At 43.7% G+C, this 13,911-nt stretch overlaps 1 non-coding gene across 1 annotated transcript; it reads right to left on the bottom strand.

Moving 5' to 3' along the window:
- Positions 1 to 10,825: 10,825 nt before the first annotated feature.
- On the bottom strand, positions 10,826 to 10,910 carry TRNAR-UCU. The gene is given in 2 exon segments: positions 10,826 to 10,861; positions 10,874 to 10,910. It is a non-coding gene; the product is annotated as a tRNA-Arg (tRNA).
- Positions 10,911 to 13,911: the final 3,001 nt, after the last annotated feature.

Genomic DNA, 13,911 nt, shown 5'->3' with positions numbered 1-13,911 from the left:
GTTACAACCAGAACTGCAAAAGAGGGACTGGTAAGGCTCAGGCACCAAATCCTGACTTCAAACTCCATGCAACATACTGAAATTCTGAGGTCTGTTCGTTAGGTGTTTTCCAGATCTTTTTAAAAACGACAGGAAAGAAATATGTGCTTATAGTCATCTGTGTGAAAAGAAATGTATGCGGGTTTGTTTAGTCTCTCATTCCTTCCTACACCTACCCAAGCCCCATAACTCAGGGAAGTTCTGAAGAGTAACATATTAAAGTAGAAGTACAGACAAGACACATTGTAGTTAACTAGGTTTTTTCTATATCTTAAAGTCTGTGTATTATCAGTAAGACTTATTTTTTCCATAAATGTATATGTGCGCATATGTACACATACATGCAAAAACAGCAGTAAGATGATGAGTATGTCATAGCTTACTTCAGGAATGTGAAGTTCATTAAAACCTTGGCTAATTTATCTACAATCTGCCCTTCCAGCCAAAGCTGCCACTTCTCCCCACTTCAACCTTCACAACAGGTCATCTCAGCTGCCTTAATGTAGAGGAGACCAGCTATCAAAGTGACATGAATGGGTACTAAACAACTGGGCCAGTGCCTTCCCCATGCTTTGGTGATTGCAACTGCTGCCCTTTTTACATATTTTACCTTTAGAGAGATTCTTGGTTTTCCCTATAGCGAAATCACTATCCTGATTCAATGAAAAACATGTCAATCAAGATGACGCTACAGTTCCTCAGTCTCAAATTCAATGTCATCAATTCCAGTTACCCTTATTTCCACTCCACTTCAGCCAATTGCTATCATTGCCTTAGAATTGTTACTTGAAACTTCAAAGATCAAGATTCTGAACTCTCAGGGTATCCCAATCTGTTAGCCTTCCCTTTTATTTTTTTTTTTAAAGGTTTGATTTATTCCACAGAGATAAAGAGAATGAGTGGGAGGAGGAGCAAGGGAAGAATCAGAACCCCTGCTGAGCAGGGGGCCTGGGTGGGGCAAGGGGTGGTATCTGGATCCCAGCACCCTGGGATCAAGACCTGAGCCAAAGGCAGATGCTTAACCAACTAAGCCACCCAGGTGCCCAGCCTTCTTCCTTCTAATCCAACCTTGGCTGCACTTTGGAATTACCTGAAGTGGCTTCAATAATATGGATACCTGGAGGGGTGCCTGGGTGGCTCAGTGGGTTAAAGCCTCTGCCTTTGACTCAGGTCATGATCCCAGGGTCCTGGGATTGAGCGCCACATCGGGCTCTCTGCTCAGCGGGGAGCCTGCTTCCTCCTCTCTCTCTGCCTGCCTCTCTGCCTACTTATAATCTCTGTCAAATAAAATCTTAAAAAAATAATAATAATAATATGGATGCCTGGGCCCCACCCCCGGAGATTGTGAAGTCCTGATCGCAAGCATTGCACCTGCTCTTACTCTCCCAATCCTCCACCCATCAGGATACATTTTCCTCCTAACCAGTCTGGACCCAATCAGTCAGACATCTCAAAAAATTCTTTGTATCCCATGGTCTCTCTGTTCTCTACTTTTTTCTGTTACTGTCACCTGTCAGGCCCAGCCAGGGAAACACCCACTATTTCTTAAATGTCCAGATTACTGAGATTTGGGAAACTACCATAAGCTACAGACTCTTTGGCTGGGCTTTCACTGCTGCTCCACAGTTCTTTTATTCAATTCTGATTACTTTCCACCAAATTCATTCAGTCTGAAAGCCAGCCAATCACCACAAAATTGAGTCTTGCAAACTAAGCATCAGGGTACACCAGTGAAGAAGACGTAGCCCCTAAACCCACATTCACTTACCAACTAGCTTCCCAGTAAGGCACTGACCCAAGACAGGATGGCAGGAGAGGGGACAAGTCAGGGTATTTCTGTCTGGCCTTAGATTGGGTTGGGGCTCTGCCATTTCCCAGTCTCCACCAGGCAGCCCTCTGCCACTGAATGGCCCAGGCTTCTGGGTTCTGGTAACACCATCTCCTCCCAAAGACTCTGTGGCACTAAGGGTGACAGGTTTCCTACTTTTCCAATCTCTGGGTTGCTACACTTTTAGCACTTCCATCACCATCAATAAAGAATCCCCTTTATTAAATTCTTCAGAGCAATGCATTTTTCTGCCTGGACCCAACTGATACATGTCAGTCAAACCAAACTAGTTGATAATGGAGTTTTAAGTCAGTGAGCATACACTGAGCTCTAGGCATACCAGCCACTCTGCCAAATACAGTGAGTTTTTTACCTTTTATATCTGTTCATATGGTTAACCCCACCTAAAATATCCCTTGCTTCTTTCCCACCTAACAAAACACATGACCTTTCAAACTTACAAGAAGCCAGCATTCTGAGCATCTACTCTGTGCAAGGCATGCTGCTGGGGGTATGTCTCAGGCATCACAGAATTGATAGTCAACATTTCTTCATAAAATGTTTTATCAGATTTTCTCTACTGATGTGTACACTCTTGAAATTCCCATTTGAGTGCTTTTTTTAAAAATTGTATTTAACAAACACCTATGTAGCACTTACTACTAGGCACTGTTCTAAGAACTTACAAATATAGTGGGTATTTTTTATATAGCAGGTTTTTATGTAACTGTTTATGCATGTATGTATCTATGAGACATACATATATAACAATTCAGGTAACCTTAGGTAAACCTATGAAGTAGGTGCTACTATTACCTTCATTTTATAAGTGAAGAACAAGAGGCCCAGAGAGTAACCTGCCTAAGGTCACAGAGCTAGTAAGAGTAACTAACACTTTTATTTTAACCTTGCATTATGGCTATATGCATACCTGTTTCCACATCACCAGCAAAAACTGCTGAACTTTTCCCCTTTGCCAGTTACAGATGTGATTTTTCCCCCCAGGTTCTTGGGGGAGGGGAAAAAAAAAAAGCTATGATTCTCACCTTTCCATGGGATGTAAATGAAAGCGGTATGTCCAACTTCTGGGAAGTGTCCCTCAGAGAAGGGTGACCTTGAAGTGGGGCTCTGTCCCTTTCTCCTCTTCCCACTAACTAGTATGTTGACCTGATGGCAGGGGAGGAGTAGTCTTCTGGTACATCAGGTAAAAAAGCTTCATTTTAAGGTGAAAGAATAAAAAGGAGCCTAGATCTCCTCTCTCATGATCAAGTAGTTGCCAAAGCCTGAACTTTCACATGAGGAAGAAATCTCCATCTGGCCGAATCCATTGTTATTTTGAATTCCCTGCTACTCACACCAAAGCCAATCCTAATTAGTGGGATAATCAGTTCATGGCTCCCTGCCCCACACACTAGGGTGAACTCTTGAAAATGCACTCTGTCCCTCTCACCTTTGTATTTCTTTCCAATGTGGTTCTTTGAACAAAGCTAATACTCAAAAAAGCATATATCCAGTTGAGGACGAGTGAGATTATAAAATATTTTGAAAATACTGATGAATGTAGAAAGCCCCGGGTCAGGTGGAATCACTCCTGGCCTTTGGTCCTTTGAGTCTGTTTGGACCACAGGCAGCAATATGGGAGTCTCTCTCTGCCCTGGGGCAACTCCCTCTTTGTCAATACCTTCCTGAATCCTGCGAATGTGAGGCCGAGCTGTAAAAGAGCCCAAACAGATCTTCACAACTAACACCTTTAATTGTCCCTTCATCTTCATGCTTTTATCCCTGCCCTCTTCCTACCTGCCTCCAAAGAGCAGATGTTTTCCCATCATTCCTTGGCTAATCTTTTCACCTTACTCCCATAACATCTTTGCATCTTAATTTTCTTATCTCTAAAATGGGGATAATTATTATTTAGTAGGACTTGGGGAATAATTAAATGGCAAGGGCTAACTAAACTTGTTGGTATCTAGAAAAATGTTACAGGTTTTGCTTTTCCTCTTAACCCTATTTCTCTAGAGGCAACTTGCTTGGTCAAGTAGAATACTTTCTTCTTGTTCTCTTCCTACCTCTCCTGCTGCCTTTTCCTAGACTCTAAAAAACTCGTTCTTTGCCTATCCCTCAAATGTCTGTGCTCTGGGTTTCTCCAGACCCCCTCCCTATTTCCAGCCTCCACCATTTTCTTACCTGGACAACTCCACCTGCCCTGAATTGATCTCCCAGCTTCCAGTCCTGTTCTCCTCCCACCAGGCATCCACACTATAGCCTGAGAGGGGCTGGAAGGCACACATCTAAGCTCACTGCTGCCTCCCCAAAAGCAATTCACAGTCCTTAATATGTACAAGAACTTCAGGACATGTTACTTGCCAAAACCACTATAAAGAGAGATTTTGTTTACATTTCTCCACTTTTAACGAGGGGAGCTCCTAAAATGTATACTTAGGGCTGAGATCCAGCATACAGTGAAATGTAAGGAGTCAATAAATGTTGAATGCAATTCAGAAAAACTTCAGTGGGTAAACAGTATTGATGAGGGAGCAGGAGGCTGGCTGAGGACAAAGCAAGAGCTGGCGCCTTGCACCCCCCCCCCTTCCATCCGCTCCCCTCCATAGGTGTAGCATTCCTCAGGCACCCCTGACTGCCATAAAATGATAAATAGTTAACTTGCTAAGATCACAATCCTACAAGACAGGAATCTCCCTTGGTTTGCAAATGTCCTTGAGATTTACAAACAAAAAAGTTACCTTATCAATAGCCCAAATTCCAAAGACACAGAACTCAGTTTCTCAAGCCTAATGTCACCCTCCCCTCCATAAAAACCGAAGGAGGCGGAGGTAGAAGGAAAAGCAAATAAAGTTAAATTTCTTCTAAACCTAAATCTCATTAACAAGGATGTTTGATGGCAGGAATGTAACATTCCACCAGGAGACTCTCAATTGTCTTTACTTAATAGTAACTAAGCCTTCAATATCCTGATAGTATTCTTTGCCCCAATAGCCCTTTGTCCTCACCTACCCAACTCCTGCGTATATAACCAACCACCCCTCACAACCCGGGGCGGCCGCATCTCTGCCTGCCCACGGGCCCTGTCCCGTGCTTTAATAAACCACCATTTTGCACCAAAGATGTCTCAAGAATTCTTTCTTGGTCATCGGCTCCGGACCTCAGCCCACCAAACCTCACCTAGGTTCTAGAACTTCATCAGTATCAGAGCTGCCCATGTGAAAGGAACAATTTTTTCCCCCTTCATCATTAGTATTGGGTTTTGTTTTCGTGTTTTTTTTTTAACTTGACTTTTTTTATTACAAGGATAAGATTGGCTTATTATGAAAAAATTCAAACATTAAAATGAGATATAAAGTAAAACAAGTCTTCCCTCCCTTATTATCATTGCTCCTCCTGGTCCAGCACTGTTAACTGGATATGCTTCCAGAAAGTTCTTATGCACACACAATCATAGTAAGGCACATGTTATTACTATTATTATTTGCATTATTTAACACAAGTACACTTGTGTTAAATTTAAACATGCTTATTTTCATATCAGCTTTTTTCATATAATCTGGGATATTTTTCCATAGTGGTATATATACATCCTCCTCGATTTTAAAAGGTCTGCATTGTATTCAATTATACCACTCTACTGTACTTTTGTCAGACAGTTCATTATTTTAAAAAATGTTTAACTGAAGTGTAGTTGGCATTTATTAGTTTCTTTTTTTTTTTTTTTAAGATTTTATTTATTTACTTGAGAGAGAGACAGTGAGAGAGAGCATGAGCAAGGAGAAGGTCAGAGAGCGAAGCAGACTCCCCATGAGCTGGGAGCCCGATGTGGGACTCGATCCCGGGACTCCGGGATCATGACCTGAGCTGAAGGCAGTCGTCTAACCAACTGAGCCACCCAGGCGTCCCGGCATTTATTAGTTTCAAGTGTACAACACAGTGATCGACAATTCTGTATGTTGCACAATGCTCACCATAAGTGTAGTCCTCATCTGTCACCATACATATTACAATATTGATTATATGCTCCTATTCTGTACTTTTCATCCTCATGACTTATTTTAAGATTTTTATTTATTTGTCAGAGAGAGAATACAAGTAGGAGGAACAGCAGGCAGAGAGAAAGAAGCAGGCCGACTGAACAAGGAGCCTGATATGGGAATCGATTACAGGACCCTGGAATCATGACCTGAGCTGAAGGCAGCCGTTTAACCGACTGAGCCACACAGGTGTCCCCTGTGACTTATTTTAAAACCAAAGTTTGTACCTCTTAATCTCCTTTACCTATTTCTCCCATCGTTCTGCTCCCAGCAACCACCAAGTTTGTTCTCTGTATTTATGAGTCTGTTTGTTTACAAACAGTTCAGTATTGATAGACATCTAGGTTATTTCTAGTTTGGGCCATTCTAAATAATGCTGCATTTATGCTAGATAAATAAATGTCAATTTTTCCAAATACACAAAAATGCAAAATATTAGAATACTAAAATAAATATGCATCACAACCAAGTAGGATCCACTTCAGAAATGTAAGAAGGGATAAATATTAGAAAAATCTGTTAATATATTGCATAGTAATAACAGATCAAAGGAAAAAACCTCCATAGATTACTGACAACTAGGGATGGTTTCTTAATGTGATAAAGTGTGTGTGTGTGTGTGTGTGTGTGTGTGTATGCGTGTGTGTGTATGCATGTGTGTGTGTGCAGGAACACCCCAAAAGCTAGCATCATGCTTAGTGGAGAAGCATTCCTATAATGGTCAGATACAGGACAGCTCAGTCTACTATCACCATCATCACACAAATTAACATTTTTTGGAGATAATACCAGATGCTATTATAATAGAAATAATAATGTGGCATAAGAATTAGAAAAAAAAATTATAATCAATTGTGAGTCATATATTTCCAGAAAACACAACAGTCAACTGGAAAAACTACTTTTCCTTTTAAAAAATTGAAATATAATTCAAATACCATAAAATTCAGTCCTTTAAAAATATGCAGTACACTGGGTTTTTGTATATGCAGAGTTATACAATTATCACTGCTTATTCCAGAACATTTCTGTCACTCCCCAAAAATCCCATTAAATATACAGTCACTTCACATTCCCCTTAGCTCTAGCGCTTGGCAATAATTAACTTCTGTCTCAATAGATTTGCCTATTTAGGATATTTTATACAAATGGAATCACATAATATGTGGTCTTTTACGACTGGATTCTTTTACGTGGCATAGTTTTCAAGGTTTATCCATGTTGCAACATGAATCAGTATTTCATTCCTTTTTTAATACTGAATAATAATAAATTCCATTGTATGGATGTACCACATTTTGTTTATCCACTCATCAGCTGATGGACGTTTGGGTTGTTTTTACTTTTTGTTTATTAAGAATAATGCCACTATGAACAATCATGTACAGATTTTTGTGTTAACATATGTTTTTACTTCTCTTGGGTATATACCTAGGCATGAAACTGCTGGGTTATATAGTAACTCTGTATAAACTTTTGACTAATTGCCAACTATATTCCAAAGAGAATGTACCATTTTACATCCTTACCGGCAATGTATGAGGGTTCTAACTTCTCCACATCCATGCCAACACTTGTTATTGTCTTTTTTTTTTTTTTTTAAGATTTTATTTGAGAGAGAGAGAGAGGCAGTGCACACACAAGCATTGGGGCAGAGGAGAAACAGACTCCCTGGATGATCGGGGAGCCCAATGTGGGGGTCAATCCCAGGACCCTGAGGTCATGACCAGCCACTTAACTGACTAAGCCACCCACACCCCTGTCTTTCTAATTACAGCCATCCTGGTGGATGTGAAGTAGTATCCCATGGTTTAGAACTGAAAAATCATTTTATTTAGTTATTTATTTATTTTAAAGATTTTATTTATTTATTTGACAGAGATCACAAGTAGGCAGAGAGGCAGGCAGAGAGAGAAGAAGGGAAGCAGGCTCCCCCTTGAGCAGAGAGCCTAATGGCTTGATCCTAAGACCTTGAGATCATGACCTGAGCCGAAGGCAGAAGCTTAACCCACCAAGCCACCGAGGTGCCCCTGAAAAATCATTTTAAATAGTAAAATAGTTCAATTAAGATGACTGGATATAAATTTATTTTTTAAAATATCAAAAGCCTTCTTATATACAAGCAATAATCACTTAGAACATATAATGGGAGGGGCGCTTAGATGGCTCAGTCAATTAAGCCTCTGCCTGCAGCTCAGATCATGATCCCAGGGTTCTGGGATTGAGCACTGCATTGGGCTCCTTGCTCAGCAGGGAGCCTGCTTCTTCCCCTACCTGCCACTCCCCCTGCTTGTGCTTGTTCTCTCTCTCTCTCTCTCTCTCTCCCTCTCTGTCAAATAAATAAATAAAATCTTTATTAAAAAAAATATATATATATATACATAATGGAAGAAAAGATCTCAACAAAAAAGAAACTATCTAGAAATAAAATTAACAAATAAACCAAGATATATATATAGACAGAAAACTTTAACATACTTCTGAAGAGCACAGAACTGAGCAAATGGAAAAGTGTATGTGTTCTTCCCCCCACCCCTGCTTCTCTTAAATAGGAAGATTCAACAGAGTTAGTTCAATTCTCCATATATTAATCTACAAAATAACATGACTCCAACAAAGTATCTCCTAAGATTAGAACCAGATTAGCTTTAACTAAGGCTCGTGTGAAAAGACAATACAGAATTATGGTTTTACCCAAAGACCCAGGCATTTTGGCAAGCTACTTATTAGTTGTGTATTCCTGAACAAGTTACTTAACCTGCCTCAAATGCCCCTTCCATGAAAGGGGATAATACCAACCTGGTAGGGTTGTCAGGAGGATTAAATGCTTTAAAATGCATAAAGCACTTGAATAGTACCTGGTATATAACAAATGCTAAATAAATGTTAAGTTATTAACATTATGTGGGGGAAAATCAAGAATACATGAGGAAAAAAATCTTTAAAAAAAGTTATGAGAAAAGATTGGCCCCATTAGATATAAAAACAGCACAGTTTTAGTGAATCAGAATTAAGACAGATCAATGGAATAGAGAATCCAGAAACCTATATGCAAACGGAAATTTAGAAAATGATAAAAGTGGCATTTCAAATAAAGGAGAAGGGAAGGGTGTTCATTACCAGTGATTTGGGGACCAAATTCCCACCTCACCCTTTATACAATAAAGTATATTCTGGAGGAAATAAAGATTTAAGTACAAAAATAAGATAATATAAAATACTAAATTAAAACATGATGAAATTATTTAATAATCTGAGTGTAGTATGACCCCAAACCTGGAAGCCATAAAGGAAAACACTGATAATTCCAAATAGATGAATTTCTGTAAGACAATAAAATAAAATACCATATATGAAATCAAAAGATAAATACATTGAGAAAGAATAATTTTAACACATATCATAAATGACGGGTTTCCATATTATGTAAAGAACTCCTACAAACCAATAAGATAAGGATCAATCATGCAATAGAAAAATGCACAAAACTGAAGAACAGATAAATAACAACAACAAAAAAAGAAATACAAATTAGCCTACATAAGAAAAATGCTCAGCTTTCCCTATACGAGACAGGAATTAACACTACAACTGGAAACCATTTTTCACCTATTTGATAACACATGGACTGTGAGGAAATAGGCACTCTGACACATTGCTAGTGAGAGTAAATCAGGTATAATCTCTAAGAAAGCAGTGTGGTCATATCAATAAAAGAATGCACAAACCTTTGACCTAGCAATCCACCTTCCTAGGAACCTATCCTATAGATATACTTGCACTCGTGTGCAGTAATGTAAGGACAAGCATATTCACTGAAGCATTGTAACAGTAAAATACACCTAAATGTCCAACTATTGGAGGCTGTGAAATCATTACAGTACGCATATGCACACTAGAACAAGGCAGCTCACCTACATTAATAAGTGAAAGAGTTAAGTATAGCATACTACCAATTGTGTATCACTGATGTCAACATCAAACATAGAGACAATATATGTAAAAATGACATGTGCACAAGATAAATCTGAAAAATATTTCCCAGAAACCATTTTCGCTAATAGCTTAGAGAGAGAATTGCAAGCCTGTGATTTAGGAACAACGATGCTTACTTTTCTCTGTACTTTTGTTGACAATTTCGTATTTTGTATTTTTTGCAGCAGAGTTTGTTACAATGAATTTTGAAAATCCCATTCATTCATCCATTGATTCGCATTGCGTAAGAAGGAACCCAACTCTCATACAAACCCATGGGTTGTCAGGGGAGGAGAGACAAGATAGCGATCCCTGCCTGGAGGATCTGACCGGCAGAATGGACCTCAGAGCTCTTCGCACTCGAATCATGGGGGAGAACAGCGGGTATTCTTATCAGAAATGCAGATTCCTGGGCCCGGTCCCCGGTCAGCAGAACTGAGCTCCGCGGTGAGGCCCGGAAATCTGCATCTCTAACAGGATCCCTCTGGGGATTCCGGTACGTGACAATTTTGAAGCCTTCTGGGCTGGAAAGGCAACCAGCCAGCACCGTGCAGGTCACGGTGTAGGCGTGTTTTCTCATCCTTTCCTCGCCCTCCTTCCCTAGCAGTCGCGGTCTCGGTCGCGATCAGGGCAAAGGGGGGTCAGCCCTGGAGCGTGTGGGCAGCTCCTCGGAACACCCGAGACCGGACCACCTTTGGGCCGAAACCGCGAGATCTGGCTTGGCCGCCGCCCGGAGCGGCTCCTCGCAGTTCCTGGATCAGCTGAGGAAGCCGGGCGGGGGGCGGGCGTACCCGCGCGAGCGGCTAATGGTGGAACGGCCGCAGAAGCCGCTCGCAAGAGGAGAAAGGGCAGAGAAGGAGAGGCAAGTTCAACCGCCTAGGAAAAAAAAGAGGGAGGAGAGAAATGACGGGGTCAGAAAATAAATAGGCGGAAGGAAAAACTGCGACTCCGCCGGGACTCGAACCCGGAACCTTTGAATGTCCTCAACCTCTAGAAGTCCAATGCGCTATCCATTGCGCCACGGAGCCACCTGTTGGAGTCTTCGCGCATCTGCTCTGTTAAGCCAGAGGCGACGGCCCCGCGCCCTTCCCACCACCGCCTCAGCTGCCCCCCCGGCCTCCTGTCTGTGTCGCCGAGGCCAGGGCATGGCAAGCCTGGGCAGCAGCCACCGAACGTGAGCCGCAGGCGCCCGCGCTTCGCCAGCAGCTGACTCTCACAAGGTCGACCAGACCCGCAAGTCTACCGGGCCCGGGTCGGTCGGTCGGTCGGTCTGAGGGCTGCCGCAGCCCCGTCTCTGGCCTGCCCAGGACACGGCCGCGCAGGACGACTCAACCCCGCACTGTTCCCCCACCCGGTCCCTTCCTGCCCCGAGCGCCCCCGCCTACCGGCTCTCTCCGGCGGCCGGTCACGCCCCGCCCGGGCCCCGGCCCCGGCCCCGGCGACGCGGAACCAGGCCGGCCGTTGCGCGGTTAAGCCGGTCCGGTAGCGTCCGGCACTTACGTCGCACCTTTTAGCGGCCGATCTCGAACGGCGGCCCCTCCCGGGTGCCGGACTCTTCCCCGGCGGGCCGCGGCGGCGTCTGTGTGCGTGCTTGTGCGAGTTTTATTTGCGCAGGGTTCAGTAAAATGGGGTTTGGGTTGCATTTCGCTCCCCACAGACCCAGAGCCGAATTTCTGAGGCATCCGGGCTCTGGTGGACTGAGGGGGGCGACGCGCCCCGCGCCGCAGCATCCTCTGAGAGCTCATCCAAGTGCCGGGAGCCGCCTCCACGGGTGCCGCGCAGCCGCCCCCAGCCTGCGCGCCGAGAGCACGCGGCTGCGTGGGCGGCAGCTGCGAGGGTGGCTGCGCGCGTGGGAGCGCCGGGAGCATGCGTGTGCGGGTGCGTGTGGCTGGAGGGCGCGCGCCCGAGCGCGGCCGCGGGCTTGCTCTAGCGGGGAGGGCGGCGGCCGAGACCGACGCTCTTTGGAATGGCGCAGTCGCCAGCAATCAGGTGGGGTGTTCAGTGCCCCCCACCCCCTCAGTCGTCCTCTTCGGCCCCGAAGCCACTTGAAATAAACAATCTAAGTAAATACTGCGTGGTTGCTATGCAACCACTGCAGACAATATCCCTGGCTTCCCGCTCCAATCAGTTGCGGCTTTCCGAGCCCCGCCCACGTGGAAATTGCTGTGGCGCCGCTGCGCGCGCTCTCGAGGTCGCTCCACAGCCCACTTCTGCACCAAACCACGTTCAGCCACAACCCACCGTGGTCCACGCTGCTCGTCCCTGCCTAGCATCATCAGGCATCAAAGCAAAGCAATCCCTGTCAGTGTTCTGAAGAGAAGAGTTCCCAAAAAGATTCTAGTGTGGTAGGGATCTTTCCATTCTTACTTAACCCCACAACAGTGCTGTGAGGCAGGTACTCTTGTCCCCTTTATAAAGAAGGGACACTGCAGCTAAGAGGTTAAATTAATGGTGTACTGACACCCAGAAAGTAAGTATCAAGAACTGTGAAGCATCTGAGATTTTACCCTCCTTTCAGGTTAACATGTCTGCTTGTCATTGTCATGGATCCTGACCGAGCACACGAGAGAATACTGGGTCAGAAATGAAAGACTGGTAGAGCAAAAGCAGTAGCCATAGTATCAACATGTTTGTGTTGGTTTTCTGAACCCCAGTTCTCCCAGGAATGAAGCAGATGGGTCTAGATGGATGCTTGCTCACCACATGGGTTGTGTTACAGGAGAGGAATGGTAAACTTGGGGAACGCGCTGTTATGGAGCAAGCAGTAAGCAGGCCTTCTCTTTGTCCCATGGGGAGACACCCTCATCCTTCAAGTTTGCTCACTGCAAGCACAACCCTGAGACATGGCCCACATGAACAGGGTCTTGCATTCTTAGCATATGTGGCAAGATTGTGCAAGGGTGCTAAGGGCCCATGGTAGATTGCGTCTCCAAACAGTAAATGGCGGAACTCTGCCAGGCCTGTTTCATTCCGCTGTAATACAAGTAACACTCCTTGACAACAAACATTTTATGTATAGCATTGTTATACCCCCTTTAATGAAGGAAAACACATCTTTGCATTATCAAGGAATTCCCACATATACAAAATTAGCCCATAAAATAGAATATGACTTTACATCATATTTATGTAAACAGATCTTTGTTGAACTCTGCAATGTACCAGCCACTGGCGGCATCTCAGTCTTCACAGATCCTTGGAGTTGAACATGAAGAAACAGGGGAAGATAGGCCTCAGGGCTCCTGTGGGAACATCACACAGAGGAACTCTGCCTGGGGGCGTTGGAGCCAGCTCTCAAGTGATCAGTCATTGACGTGACTAAGTAACACTTTAGACTCATATATAAAGGTTCTAGGAAGGGGAACCTGGATGGCTCAGTGGGTTAGGCATCAGCCTTTGGCTCACATCATGATCCTGGAATCCGGGATCAAGTCTCATATTGGGCTCCTTGTTCAGTGGGGAGCCTGCTTCTCCCTCTTGCCTAGACTGCCACTCCCCTGCTTGTGTGCTCTCTCTCTCTGTCAAATAGATAAAATTAAAAAAAAAAAAAAAAGGTTCTGGAAAGAAAAAAAAAACGTTCTGGAAAGGAGGCATTGGGAAAGATACAACATGCTGCTAGGGAAAGATGTGTGTGTCCCTAATTCCACTTGATGAAAGACTTTTAGATATTTGATTCCTCTCCCTAGTTAAGAACCCCTTATCCTGTCACAGAAAACATTACCAAGATACAGGGTTAGCAGTCAGGGAGGGAGAACAAGTCTTATGTGACAAAGCCTGCTAGCGATCAAAGTTGTACTTTTTACCCCCAGACAGAAGACTGGGAAAGCCACAGTGGAACAAGCTATGGGCGTTCTATGTCAATTAGTAAGCAGGTTATAGTGAATCCAGCTTCATAGGCAGCAATGTTAGCATGTAAAAGGAATGAAAATGTATGTTTAGTTGCCACCAGAGGAGAAAGATTCAGTAAGTTTTCTGAAACTTTTTTCTGACCCTGAGGTGAGTTTCCTCAGGCAGTACATGCAATAGACA

This window comes from Mustela putorius, unplaced genomic scaffold (genome assembly GCF_011764305.1).
Source record: "Mustela putorius furo isolate JIRA1106 unplaced genomic scaffold, ASM1176430v1.1 tig00003853_pilon_pilon_pilon, whole genome shotgun sequence".
Classification (NCBI taxonomy): domain Eukaryota; kingdom Metazoa; phylum Chordata; class Mammalia; order Carnivora; family Mustelidae; genus Mustela; species Mustela putorius.
Note: the sequence above shows the minus strand (reverse complement) of the source record. Positions and strands in the feature narration are given on the sequence as shown.